Raw genomic sequence first — 16276 nt, forward strand, 5'->3', positions numbered from 1 at the left:
GTAATCAAGAATTGCCACCTCTTTCGGGATTTGCTTATGTTCCTCTGAATGTTCCCGTCTTTTCTTGATCGCTCGTCCTTTCGTACCTTTTCTATTAAGTCTTGTAAATAAGTTTTTAGTGACGGATTTGTGATGGATTGCAAAAATATTCATCTTCTTGGTTGTAATATTAGTTATGGCTTCCATTTATGTTTTTTTTTTTCAATTTGGAAGTGCTTTAATTTATTGAGATTTGAGAGCATTTTTTTTTTCCTGTAGCCTTGATACTCTTTGAATGGCAAAAACATTCTTATTTCCAAACCAATGAGAAATTTACATTTGCCTGCATTTTAGTTGTATATTTAGTGACCATTGAGTTTCTCCTTGGCGACTTTGCTAACAAGTTCACTTAACACGGACTGAACCGTGCATCCGCCCTACTTGGAGGTAGTCGGAAGCACAACTTTATTTAGAGAGTGTTTTGATTCTGAGCTCGGTTCTGAGTGGTATTAAAAACTAGCGGATTATGATTTTATGTTTTGAATCTTCTGACTACGCCAGTGTCCGCACACGAATGCATTGGACTTGAAGTATAAACAAATATGCTTATTCTGCCTTGTGCATTTAATTATTCAAGTGGAGCGTACGTAAATCTTTTTACCATAAGATTGTTATAAGTACAAATGTCCTCCAAATGAAGAAAAAGAAGAAAATAGTAAAATTTGTTTAAGGACAACCTTTTAAGTTTATTATGCCAAGAAAATAAACTTTTTCATAAAATTATTATTATGAAGATATGCAGATTGTTGTTTTATTGTGTTTTCGACGACTGAATTTGAATTCATTTTAATTTGTTTATTAAGTTTTAGTTTCATAAAGTTTTTCGGCCAAAATGTTAACATGACAGCAGGAGTTTAATTTGCCACATGAAATTCAATTGTCATGCATGTAAATATTTTTTTCTCTATTCAAATAAAATTAAAATTTAATAATCAAATTGAAAAAAAAAATTAATAACTAAATTTAAACGATTCAAATTTTGATCACAATAGTGCAAAAAAATGTAAATGTTTGGACATTAATTCAATAATCAATTACCTGTATATTTTGCATGTACGGTGGCCTTCTCTTTTTTCTTTGGGTGATGCTATCCGGATAGAATCTATCCGGATAGAAAACCTTTTTTATTTTAATTAATTATTTAATTAAAAATCATTTACTTTTTTAATCTTTTATAATTTTTTTAACCACTAGTTATTATTATTTACTTTTAGTAATTTATATCTCCACAGCTTATCCAAAAAAGGAAGTTATTTTGATGAAATCCTAACCAGAAACTCAAACACATTGTTTTAAAATAATTCAAAACTATTACTATAAACTCTGAAAGCATTTATTTTTCTATTTTAGGTGAAAGTGGTGTCATATTTACAGAACATGGTGTTATATTTACAGTTTATGCTGAATTCATTGAAAATTATGTAAAATTAAATGAAATGAGTTGAATTAACATCAAAATGAAAGTAAATAAAATTAAATTACTTGAAATGAACCGGTACCAAAGTAATAAAATAATAAAACATGAGATATTTGTTTGATACGCAAAAATGAGTAGCTATTTTTGTTGATTCTTTTCTTTTTCAAATTTATTCTACTAATAATTGTGTTTGCAGCGGTCTAAAACGTGCCGAGTACGAAGACCCCAATAAAATTGGTACGAAAAATTGAATTTATAGCAATTTTAAATAAAAATATATTTGTAAGTATACTCGTCATATTGAATTGGACAATTTGAATTGACCAGGGGCAGAACTAGTTATTGAATCTATCCAACCAGTAATTGGGCCATGAACCGAGTTCAATTTTAAATTTTTAAAAAAATATTTATTCAATCAATTCAACCTGCGGTTAAACCACTTGAACTGTGAGCTAGTGGCAACACAAGATTTGATTTCAAGATACTGCTTTAAACTATTTTTTTTATTATTAGCGCATACTTTCTTTGTGTCGAATTACGTTTCAAATTGAATTGGACAATTTGAATTATATCATATTGAATTGTGTCGAGTTGGATCATATTGAATTGGACAATTTGAATTAGATCATATTGAATTGTGTCGAGTTAGATCATATTGAATTGGACAATTTGAATTGACCAGGGGCAGAACTAGTTATTGAATCTATCCAACCAGTGATTGGGCCATGAACCGAGTTCAATTTTAAATTTTTTAAAAAACATTTATTCAATCAATTCAACATGCGGTTAAACCACTTGAACTGAGAGTTAGTGGCAATACAATATTTGATTTCAAGATACTGCTTTAAACTAATTTTTTTCATTAGCGTATACTTCCTCTGTGTCGAATTACGTTTCAAATTATAAACCGTCTTTTGGTTTTGATAAACAATTTAAAAATTAAAAATTTGTTTACCTCTAATAAATATATACATATCCCCAAAAAATTAATCGTTTCATATTTCAAATTTAAATTTTATTTGATGTTAATACAAAATAATTTGGACTAGACAAGTTATTTAATAAAAATAGTTATCTTATTTATTGTTTGGAATAAAATCATAACACATTGTTCATGTATATAGAAAATTATAAAATAAAATAAAATAAAAATAGATAAAAAATTAGATTACTAATTAAATTATAATTTGTTTAATTTATATGTTTGTCCAAATAATTACCGATTTGGAATGGAGAGAGTAATATTTATGTGTGTATGTGTGATTATATATATATATATAAATAATTTAACTATCATATTATAATTAAATTTTGTTTTAAATTTCTAGTAATCTTAACTGAAGTGAACTTAATTAAACATCAATATTAAATTCTGATTAGCCCATTAATAGATTTAATTAAACAAATTTAAGTATAATGTTTTTTACAGATTAGGCGGGTTAGATTAGACCGGTTAAACTCATTGAAGCTGCATTCATGTATTTTAATTTACTATAACATGTAAAGCTTTCTAAAATAAAATAAAATAAATTAATATTAATTATATTTTGAAAGATAATTCATAATGTAGTAGTATTTTTTTTTAATATTCATTATTAAACTTTACTAAAATTATAGCATTTTAATGAAAAAAATATATGTCATTTAATAAATTAAAAGTACATTCTTATAATTTGTTATATTTAGGAGATGGTTTGACAGCCGGTTCAAGGACATGAACCGGCTATCAAACCAGAAGAGAAACATGTACTCAATTCGTGCCATGGCATATCATGATTTCACTGCCAATAACATCACTGAACATTAACTTAACAGTTTTTTCATAAATATTAAATTAATTAGTAAATATTTTATTGTTTGTTATGTATGAGTTTGTTATGTGTTTGATTTTCAAAATACTAACTAATTCCAAAGTGTTATATTTATCTTATTTTGTTTCATTTGAATTCAAAATATTTATTTTTTACTGAAGGTTAAAGTTGTCTTTTAATTTTTATTTTTAAATAAAATTATTTAAATATCCTCCATATATATTTAAAAAGTACTAAAATAGGTCTTTCTATCCGGATAGATTCTATCCGGATAGCTTTGGGTGATGCTATCCGGATAGAATCTATCCGGATAGAAAACCTTTTTTATTTTAATTAATTATTTAATTAAAAATCATTTACTTTTTTAATCTTTTATAATTTTTTTAACCACTAGTTATTATTATTTACTTTTAGTAATTTATATCTCCACAGCTTATCCAAAAAAGGAAGTTATTTTGATGAAATCCTAACCAGAAACTCAAACACATTGTTTTAAAATAATTCAAAACTATTACTATAAACTCTGAAAGCATTTATTTTTCTATTTTAGGTGAAAGTGGTGTCATATTTACAGAACATGGTGTTATATTTACAGTTTATGCTGAATTCATTGAAAATTATGTAAAATTAAATGAAATGAGTTGAATTAACATCAAAATGAAAGTAAATAAAATTAAATTACTTGAAATGAACCGGTACCAAAGTAATAAAATAATAAAACATGAGATATTTGTTTGATACGCAAAAATGAGTAGCTATTTTTGTTGATTCTTTTCTTTTTCAAATTTATTCTACTAATAATTGTGTTTGCAGCGGTCTAAAACGTGCCGAGTACGAAGACCCCAATAAAATTGGTACGAAAAATTGAATTTATAGCAATTTTAAATAAAAATATATTTGTAAGTATACTCGTCATATTGAATTGGACAATTTGAATTGACCAGGGGCAGAACTAGTTATTGAATCTATCCAACCAGTAATTGGGCCATGAACCGAGTTCAATTTTAAATTTTTAAAAAAATATTTATTCAATCAATTCAACCTGCGGTTAAACCACTTGAACTGTGAGCTAGTGGCAACACAAGATTTGATTTCAAGATACTGCTTTAAACTATTTTTTTTATTATTAGCGCATACTTTCTTTGTGTCGAATTACGTTTCAAATTGAATTGGACAATTTGAATTATATCATATTGAATTGTGTCGAGTTGGATCATATTGAATTGGACAATTTGAATTAGATCATATTGAATTGTGTCGAGTTAGATCATATTGAATTGGACAATTTGAATTGACCAGGGGCAGAACTAGTTATTGAATCTATCCAACCAGTAATTGGGCCATGAACCGAGTTCAATTTTAAATTTTTTAAAAAAAATTTATTCAATCAATTCAACATGCGGTTAAACCACTTGAACTGAGAGTTAGTGGCAATACAATATTTGATTTCAAGATACTGCTTTAAACTAATTTTTTTCATTAGCGTATACTTCCTCTGTGTCGAATTACGTTTCAAATTATAAACCGTCTTTTGGTTTTGATAAACAATTTAAAAATTAAAAATTTGTTTACCTCTAATAAATATATACATATCCCCAAAAAATTAATCGTTTCATATTTCAAATTTAAATTTTATTTGATGTTAATACAAAATAATTTGGACTAGACAAGTTATTTAATAAAAATAGTTATCTTATTTATTGTTTGGAATAAAATCATAACACATTGTTCATGTATATAGAAAATTATAAAATAAAATAAAATAAAAATAGATAAAAAATTAGATTACTAATTAAATTATAATTTGTTTAATTTATATGTTTGTCCAAATAATTACCGATTTGGAATGGAGAGAGTAATATTTATGTGTGTATGTGTGATTATATATATATATATATATATAAATAATTTAACTATCATATTATAATTAAATTTTGTTTTAAATTTCTAGTAATCTTAACTGAAGTGAACTTAATTAAACATCAATATTAAATTCTGATTAACCCATTAATAGATTTAATTAAACAAATTTAAGTATAATGTTTTTTACAGATTAGGCGGGTTAGATTAGACCGGTTAAACTCATTGAAGCTGCATTCATGTATTTTAATTTACTATAACATGTAAAGCTTTCTAAAATAAAATAAAATAAATTAATATTAATTATATTTTGAAAGATAATTCATAATGTAGTAGTATTTTTTTTTAATATTCATTATTAAACTTTACTAAAATTATAGCATTTTAATGAAAAAAATATATGTCATTTAATAAATTAAAAGTACATTCTTATAATTTGTTATATTTAGGAGATGGTTTGACAGCCGGTTCAAGGACATGAACCGGCTATCAAACCAGAAGAGAAACCTGTACTCAATTCGTGCCATGGCATATCATGATTTCACTGCCAATAACATCACTGAACATTAACTTAACAGTTTTTTCATAAATATTAAATTAATTAGTAAATATTTTATTGTTTGTTATGTATGAGTTTGTTATGTGTTTGATTTTCAAAATACTAACTAATTCCAAAGTGTTATATTTATCTTATTTTGTTTCATTTGAATTCAAAATATTTATTTTTTACTGAAGGTTAAAGTTGTCTTTTAATTTTTATTTTTAAATAAAATTATTTAAATATCCTCCATATATATTTAAAAAGTACTAAAATAGGTCTTTCTATCCGGATAGATTCTATCCGGATAGCTTTGGGTGATGCTATCCGGATAGAATCTATCCGGATAGAAAACCTTTTTTATTTTAATTAATTATTTAATTAAAAATCATTTACTTTTTTAATCTTTTATAATTTTTTTAACCACTAGTTATTATTATTTACTTTTAGTAATTTATATCTCCACAGCTTATCCAAAAAAGGAAGTTATTTTGATGAAATCCTAACCAGAAACTCAAACACATTGTTTTAAAATAATTCAAAACTATTACTATAAACTCTGAAAGCATTTATTTTTCTATTTTAGGTGAAAGTGGTGTCATATTTACAGAACATGGTGTTATATTTACAGTTTATGCTGAATTCATTGAAAATTATGTAAAATTAAATGAAATGAGTTGAATTAACATCAAAATGAAAGTAAATAAAATTAAATTACTTGAAATGAACCGGTACCAAAGTAATAAAATAATAAAACATGAGATATTTGTTTGATACGCAAAAATGAGTAGCTATTTTTGTTGATTCTTTTCTTTTTCAAATTTATTCTACTAATAATTGTGTTTGCAGCGGTCTAAAACGTGCCGAGTACGAAGACCCCAATAAAATTGGTACGAAAAATTGAATTTATAGCAATTTTAAATAAAAATATATTTGTAAGTATACTCGTCATATTGAATTGGACAATTTGAATTGACCAGGGGCAGAACTAGTTATTGAATCTATCCAACCAGTAATTGGGCCATGAACCGAGTTCAATTTTAAATTTTTAAAAAAATATTTATTCAATCAATTCAACCTGCGGTTAAACCACTTGAACTGTGAGCTAGTGGCAACACAAGATTTGATTTCAAGATACTGCTTTAAACTATTTTTTTTATTATTAGCGCATACTTTCTTTGTGTCGAATTACGTTTCAAATTGAATTGGACAATTTGAATTATATCATATTGAATTGTGTCGAGTTGGATCATATTGAATTGGACAATTTGAATTAGATCATATTGAATTGTGTCGAGTTAGATCATATTGAATTGGACAATTTGAATTGACCAGGGGCAGAACTAGTTATTGAATCTATCCAACCAGTGATTGGGCCATGAACCGAGTTCAATTTTAAATTTTTTAAAAAACATTTATTCAATCAATTCAACATGCGGTTAAACCACTTGAACTGAGAGTTAGTGGCAATACAATATTTGATTTCAAGATACTGCTTTAAACTAATTTTTTTCATTAGCGTATACTTCCTCTGTGTCGAATTACGTTTCAAATTATAAACCGTCTTTTGGTTTTGATAAACAATTTAAAAATTAAAAATTTGTTTACCTCTAATAAATATATACATATCCCCAAAAAATTAATCGTTTCATATTTCAAATTTAAATTTTATTTGATGTTAATACAAAATAATTTGGACTAGACAAGTTATTTAATAAAAATAGTTATCTTATTTATTGTTTGGAATAAAATCATAACACATTGTTCATGTATATAGAAAATTATAAAATAAAATAAAATAAAAATAGATAAAAAATTAGATTACTAATTAAATTATAATTTGTTTAATTTATATGTTTGTCCAAATAATTACCGATTTGGAATGGAGAGAGTAATATTTATGTGTGTATGTGTGATTATATATATATATATATATATATAAATAATTTAACTATCATATTATAATTAAATTTTGTTTTAAATTTCTAGTAATCTTAACTGAAGTGAACTTAATTAAACATCAATATTAAATTCTGATTAACCCATTAATAGATTTAATTAAACAAATTTAAGTATAATGTTTTTTACAGATTAGGCGGGTTAGATTAGACCGGTTAAACTCATTGAAGCTGCATTCATGTATTTTAATTTACTATAACATGTAAAGCTTTCTAAAATAAAATAAAATAAATTAATATTAATTATATTTTGAAAGATAATTCATAATGTAGTAGTATTTTTTTTTAATATTCATTATTAAACTTTACTAAAATTATAGCATTTTAATGAAAAAAATATATGTCATTTAATAAATTAAAAGTACATTCTTATAATTTGTTATATTTAGGAGATGGTTTGACAGCCGGTTCAAGGACATGAACCGGCTATCAAACCAGAAGAGAAACCTGTACTCAATTCGTGCCATGGCATATCATGATTTCACTGCCAATAACATCACTGAACATTAACTTAACAGTTTTTTCATAAATATTAAATTAATTAGTAAATATTTTATTGTTTGTTATGTATGAGTTTGTTATGTGTTTGATTTTCAAAATACTAACTAATTCCAAAGTGTTATATTTATCTTATTTTGTTTCATTTGAATTCAAAATATTTATTTTTTACTGAAGGTTAAAGTTGTCTTTTAATTTTTATTTTTAAATAAAATTATTTAAATATCCTCCATATATATTTAAAAAGTACTAAAATAGGTCTTTCTATCCGGATAGATTCTATCCGGATAGCTTTGGGTGATGCTATCCGGATAGAATCTATCCGGATAGAAAACCTTTTTTATTTTAATTAATTATTTAATTAAAAATCATTTACTTTTTTAATCTTTTATAATTTTTTTAACCACTAGTTATTATTATTTACTTTTAGTAATTTATATCTCCACAGCTTATCCAAAAAAGGAAGTTATTTTGATGAAATCCTAACCAGAAACTCAAACACATTGTTTTAAAATAATTCAAAACTATTACTATAAACTCTGAAAGCATTTATTTTTCTATTTTAGGTGAAAGTGGTGTCATATTTACAGAACATGGTGTTATATTTACAGTTTATGCTGAATTCATTGAAAATTATGTAAAATTAAATGAAATGAGTTGAATTAACATCAAAATGAAAGTAAATAAAATTAAATTACTTGAAATGAACCGGTACCAAAGTAATAAAATAATAAAACATGAGATATTTGTTTGATACGCAAAAATGAGTAGCTATTTTTGTTGATTCTTTTCTTTTTCAAATTTATTCTACTAATAATTGTGTTTGCAGCGGTCTAAAACGTGCCGAGTACGAAGACCCCAATAAAATTGGTACGAAAAATTGAATTTATAGCAATTTTAAATAAAAATATATTTGTAAGTATACTCGTCATATTGAATTGGACAATTTGAATTGACCAGGGGCAGAACTAGTTATTGAATCTATCCAACCAGTAATTGGGCCATGAACCGAGTTCAATTTTAAATTTTTAAAAAAATATTTATTCAATCAATTCAACCTGCGGTTAAACCACTTGAACTGTGAGCTAGTGGCAACACAAGATTTGATTTCAAGATACTGCTTTAAACTATTTTTTTTATTATTAGCGCATACTTTCTTTGTGTCGAATTACGTTTCAAATTGAATTGGACAATTTGAATTATATCATATTGAATTGTGTCGAGTTGGATCATATTGAATTGGACAATTTGAATTAGATCATATTGAATTGTGTCGAGTTAGATCATATTGAATTGGACAATTTGAATTGACCAGGGGCAGAACTAGTTATTGAATCTATCCAACCAGTGATTGGGCCATGAACCGAGTTCAATTTTAAATTTTTTAAAAAACATTTATTCAATCAATTCAACATGCGGTTAAACCACTTGAACTGAGAGTTAGTGGCAATACAATATTTGATTTCAAGATACTGCTTTAAACTAATTTTTTTCATTAGCGTATACTTCCTCTGTGTCGAATTACGTTTCAAATTATAAACCGTCTTTTGGTTTTGATAAACAATTTAAAAATTAAAAATTTGTTTACCTCTAATAAATATATACATATCCCCAAAAAATTAATCGTTTCATATTTCAAATTTAAATTTTATTTGATGTTAATACAAAATAATTTGGACTAGACAAGTTATTTAATAAAAATAGTTATCTTATTTATTGTTTGGAATAAAATCATAACACATTGTTCATGTATATAGAAAATTATAAAATAAAATAAAATAAAAATAGATAAAAAATTAGATTACTAATTAAATTATAATTTGTTTAATTTATATGTTTGTCCAAATAATTACCGATTTGGAATGGAGAGAGTAATATTTATGTGTGTATGTGTGATTATATATATATATATATATATAAATAATTTAACTATCATATTATAATTAAATTTTGTTTTAAATTTCTAGTAATCTTAACTGAAGTGAACTTAATTAAACATCAATATTAAATTCTGATTAACCCATTAATAGATTTAATTAAACAAATTTAAGTATAATGTTTTTTACAGATTAGGCGGGTTAGATTAGACCGGTTAAACTCATTGAAGCTGCATTCATGTATTTTAATTTACTATAACATGTAAAGCTTTCTAAAATAAAATAAAATAAATTAATATTAATTATATTTTGAAAGATAATTCATAATGTAGTAGTATTTTTTTTTAATATTCATTATTAAACTTTACTAAAATTATAGCATTTTAATGAAAAAAATATATGTCATTTAATAAATTAAAAGTACATTCTTATAATTTGTTATATTTAGGAGATGGTTTGACAGCCGGTTCAAGGACATGAACCGGCTATCAAACCAGAAGAGAAACCTGTACTCAATTCGTGCCATGGCATATCATGATTTCACTGCCAATAACATCACTGAACATTAACTTAACAGTTTTTTCATAAATATTAAATTAATTAGTAAATATTTTATTGTTTGTTATGTATGAGTTTGTTATGTGTTTGATTTTCAAAATACTAACTAATTCCAAAGTGTTATATTTATCTTATTTTGTTTCATTTGAATTCAAAATATTTATTTTTTACTGAAGGTTAAAGTTGTCTTTTAATTTTTATTTTTAAATAAAATTATTTAAATATCCTCCATATATATTTAAAAAGTACTAAAATAGGTCTTTCTATCCGGATAGATTCTATCCGGATAGCTTTGGGTGATGCTATCCGGATAGAATCTATCCGGATAGAAAACCTTTTTTATTTTAATTAATTATTTAATTAAAAATCATTTACTTTTTTAATCTTTTATAATTTTTTTAACCACTAGTTATTATTATTTACTTTTAGTAATTTATATCTCCACAGCTTATCCAAAAAAGGAAGTTATTTTGATGAAATCCTAACCAGAAACTCAAACACATTGTTTTAAAATAATTCAAAACTATTACTATAAACTCTGAAAGCATTTATTTTTCTATTTTAGGTGAAAGTGGTGTCATATTTACAGAACATGGTGTTATATTTACAGTTTATGCTGAATTCATTGAAAATTATGTAAAATTAAATGAAATGAGTTGAATTAACATCAAAATGAAAGTAAATAAAATTAAATTACTTGAAATGAACCGGTACCAAAGTAATAAAATAATAAAACATGAGATATTTGTTTGATACGCAAAAATGAGTAGCTATTTTTGTTGATTCTTTTCTTTTTCAAATTTATTCTACTAATAATTGTGTTTGCAGCGGTCTAAAACGTGCCGAGTACGAAGACCCCAATAAAATTGGTACGAAAAATTGAATTTATAGCAATTTTAAATAAAAATATATTTGTAAGTATACTCGTCATATTGAATTGGACAATTTGAATTGACCAGGGGCAGAACTAGTTATTGAATCTATCCAACCAGTAATTGGGCCATGAACCGAGTTCAATTTTAAATTTTTAAAAAAATATTTATTCAATCAATTCAACCTGCGGTTAAACCACTTGAACTGTGAGCTAGTGGCAACACAAGATTTGATTTCAAGATACTGCTTTAAACTATTTTTTTTATTATTAGCGCATACTTTCTTTGTGTCGAATTACGTTTCAAATTGAATTGGACAATTTGAATTATATCATATTGAATTGTGTCGAGTTGGATCATATTGAATTGGACAATTTGAATTAGATCATATTGAATTGTGTCGAGTTAGATCATATTGAATTGGACAATTTGAATTGACCAGGGGCAGAACTAGTTATTGAATCTATCCAACCAGTGATTGGGCCATGAACCGAGTTCAATTTTAAATTTTTTAAAAAACATTTATTCAATCAATTCAACATGCGGTTAAACCACTTGAACTGAGAGTTAGTGGCAATACAATATTTGATTTCAAGATACTGCTTTAAACTAATTTTTTTCATTAGCGTATACTTCCTCTGTGTCGAATTACGTTTCAAATTATAAACCGTCTTTTGGTTTTGATAAACAATTTAAAAATTAAAAATTTGTTTACCTCTAATAAATATATACATATCCCCAAAAAATTAATCGTTTCATATTTCAAATTTAAATTTTATTTGATGTTAATACAAAATAATTTGGACTAGACAAGTTATTTAATAAAAATAGTTATCTTATTTATTGTTTGGAATAAAATCATAACACATTGTTCATGTATATAGAAAATTATAAAATAAAATAAAATAAAAATAGATAAAAAATTAGATTACTAATTAAATTATAATTTGTTTAATTTATATGTTTGTCCAAATAATTACCGATTTGGAATGGAGAGAGTAATATTTATGTGTGTATGTGTGATTATATATATATATATATATATATAAATAATTTAACTATCATATTATAATTAAATTTTGTTTTAAATTTCTAGTAATCTTAACTGAAGTGAACTTAATTAAACATCAATATTAAATTCTGATTAGCCCATTAATAGATTTAATTAAACAAATTTAAGTATAATGTTTTTTACAGATTAGGCGGGTTAGATTAGACCGGTTAAACTCATTGAAGCTGCATTCATGTATTTTAATTTACTATAACATGTAAAGCTTTCTAAAATAAAATAAAATAAATTAATATTAATTATATTTTGAAAGATAATTCATAATGTAGTAGTATTTTTTTTTAATATTCATTATTAAACTTTACTAAAATTATAGCATTTTAATGAAAAAAATATATGTCATTTAATAAATTAAAAGTACATTCTTATAATTTGTTATATTTAGGAGATGGTTTGACAGCCGGTTCAAGGACATGAACCGGCTATCAAACCAGAAGAGAAACATGTACTCAATTCGTGCCATGGCATATCATGATTTCACTGCCAATAACATCACTGAACATTAACTTAACAGTTTTTTCATAGATATTAAATTAATTAGTAAATATTTTATTGTTTGTTATGTATGAGTTTGTTATGTGTTTGATTTTCAAAATACTAACTAATTCCAAAGTGTTATATTTATCTTATTTTGTTTCATTTGAATTCAAAATATTTATTTTTTACTGAAGGTTAAAGTTGTCTTTTAATTTTTATTTTTAAATAAAATTATTTAAATATCCTCCATATATATTTAAAAAGTACTAAAATAGGTCTTTCTATCCGGATAGATTCTATCCGGATAGCTTTGGGTGATGCTATCCGGATAGAATCTATCCGGATAGAAAACCTTTTTTATTTTAATTAATTATTTAATTAAAAATCATTTACTTTTTTAATCTTTTATAATTTTTTTAACCACTAGTTATTATTATTTACTTTTAGTAATTTATATCTCCACAGCTTATCCAAAAAAGGAAGTTATTTTGATGAAATCCTAACCAGAAACTCAAACACATTGTTTTAAAATAATTCAAAACTATTACTATAAACTCTGAAAGCATTTATTTTTCTATTTTAGGTGAAAGTGGTGTCATATTTACAGAACATGGTGTTATATTTACAGTTTATGCTGAATTCATTGAAAATTATGTAAAATTAAATGAAATGAGTTGAATTAACATCAAAATGAAAGTAAATAAAATTAAATTACTTGAAATGAACCGGTACCAAAGTAATAAAATAATAAAACATGAGATATTTGTTTGATACGCAAAAATGAGTAGCTATTTTTGTTGATTCTTTTCTTTTTCAAATTTATTCTACTAATAATTGTGTTTGCAGCGGTCTAAAACGTGCCGAGTACGAAGACCCCAATAAAATTGGTACGAAAAATTGAATTTATAGCAATTTTAAATAAAAATATATTTGTAAGTATACTCGTCATATTGAATTGGACAATTTGAATTGACCAGGGGCAGAACTAGTTATTGAATCTATCCAACCAGTAATTGGGCCATGAACCGAGTTCAATTTTAAATTTTTAAAAAAATATTTATTCAATCAATTCAACCTGCGGTTAAACCACTTGAACTGTGAGCTAGTGGCAACACAAGATTTGATTTCAAGATACTGCTTTAAACTATTTTTTTTATTATTAGCGCATACTTTCTTTGTGTCGAATTACGTTTCAAATTGAATTGGACAATTTGAATTATATCATATTGAATTGTGTCGAGTTGGATCATATTGAATTGGACAATTTGAATTAGATCATATTGAATTGTGTCGAGTTAGATCATATTGAATTGGACAATTTGAATTGACCAGGGGCAGAACTAGTTATTGAATCTATCCAACCAGTGATTGGGCCATGAACCGAGTTCAATTTTAAATTTTTTAAAAAACATTTATTCAATCAATTCAACATGCGGTTAAACCACTTGAACTGAGAGTTAGTGGCAATACAATATTTGATTTCAAGATACTGCTTTAAACTAATTTTTTTCATTAGCGTATACTTCCTCTGTGTCGAATTACGTTTCAAATTATAAACCGTCTTTTGGTTTTGATAAACAATTTAAAAATTAAAAATTTGTTTACCTCTAATAAATATATACATATCCCCAAAAAATTAATCGTTTCATATTTCAAATTTAAATTTTATTTGATGTTAATACAAAATAATTTGGACTAGACAAGTTATTTAATAAAAATAGTTATCTTATTTATTGTTTGGAATAAAATCATAACACATTGTTCATGTATATAGAAAATTATAAAATAAAATAAAATAAAAATAGATAAAAAATTAGATTACTAATTAAATTATAATTTGTTTAATTTATATGTTTGTCCAAATAATTACCGATTTGGAATGGAGAGAGTAATATTTATGTGTGTATGTGTGATTATATATATATATATATATATATATAAATAATTTAACTATCATATTATAATTAAATTTTGTTTTAAATTTCTAGTAATCTTAACTGAAGTGAACTTAATTAAACATCAATATTAAATTCTGATTAACCCATTAATAGATTTAATTAAACAAATTTAAGTATAATGTTTTTTACAGATTAGGCGGGTTAGATTAGACCGGTTAAACTCATTGAAGCTGCATTCATGTATTTTAATTTACTATAACATGTAAAGCTTTCTAAAATAAAATAAAATAAATTAATATTAATTATATTTTGAAAGATAATTCATAATGTAGTAGTATTTTTTTTTAATATTCATTATTAAACTTTACTAAAATTATAGCATTTTAATGAAAAAAATATATGTCATTTAATAAATTAAAAGTACATTCTTATAATTTGTTATATTTAGGAGATGGTTTGACAGCCGGTTCAAGGACATGAACCGGCTATCAAACCAGAAGAGAAACCTGTACTCAATTCGTGCCATGGCATATCATGATTTCACTGCCAATAACATCACTGAACATTAACTTAACAGTTTTTTCATAAATATTAAATTAATTAGTAAATATTTTATTGTTTGTTATGTATGAGTTTGTTATGTGTTTGATTTTCAAAATACTAACTAATTCCAAAGTGTTATATTTATCTTATTTTGTTTCATTTGAATTCAAAATATTTATTTTTTACTGAAGGTTAAAGTTGTCTTTTAATTTTTATTTTTAAATAAAATTATTTAAATATCCTCCATATATATTTAAAAAGTACTAAAATAGGTCTTTCTATCCGGATAGATTCTATCCGGATAGCTTTGGGTGATGCTATCCGGATAGAATCTATCCGGATAGAAAACCTTTTTTATTTTAATTAATTATTTAATTAAAAATCATTTACTTTTTTAATCTTTTATAATTTTTTTAACCACTAGTTATTATTATTTACTTTTAGTAATTTATATCTCCACAGCTTATCCAAAAAAGGAAGTTATTTTGATGAAATCCTAACCAGAAACTCAAACACATTGTTTTAAAATAATTCAAAACTATTACTATAAACTCTGAAAGCATTTATTTTTCTATTTTAGGTGAAAGTGGTGTCATATTTACAGAACATGGTGTTATATTTACAGTTTATGCTGAATTCATTGAAAATTATGTAAAATTAAATGAAATGAGTTGAATTAACATCAAAATGAAAGTAAATAAAATTAAATTACTTGAAATGAACCGGTACCAAAGTAATAAAATAATAAAACATGAGATATTTGTTTGATACGCAAAAATGAGTAGCTATTTTTGTTGATTCTTTTCTTTTTCAAATTTATTCTACTAATAATTGTGTTTGCAGCGGTCTAAAACGTGCCGA

The sequence above is a fragment of the Mercurialis annua genome, linkage group LG8 (assembly GCF_937616625.2).
Source record: "Mercurialis annua linkage group LG8, ddMerAnnu1.2, whole genome shotgun sequence".
In the NCBI taxonomy this organism is placed as follows: Eukaryota; Viridiplantae; Streptophyta; class Magnoliopsida; order Malpighiales; family Euphorbiaceae; genus Mercurialis; species Mercurialis annua.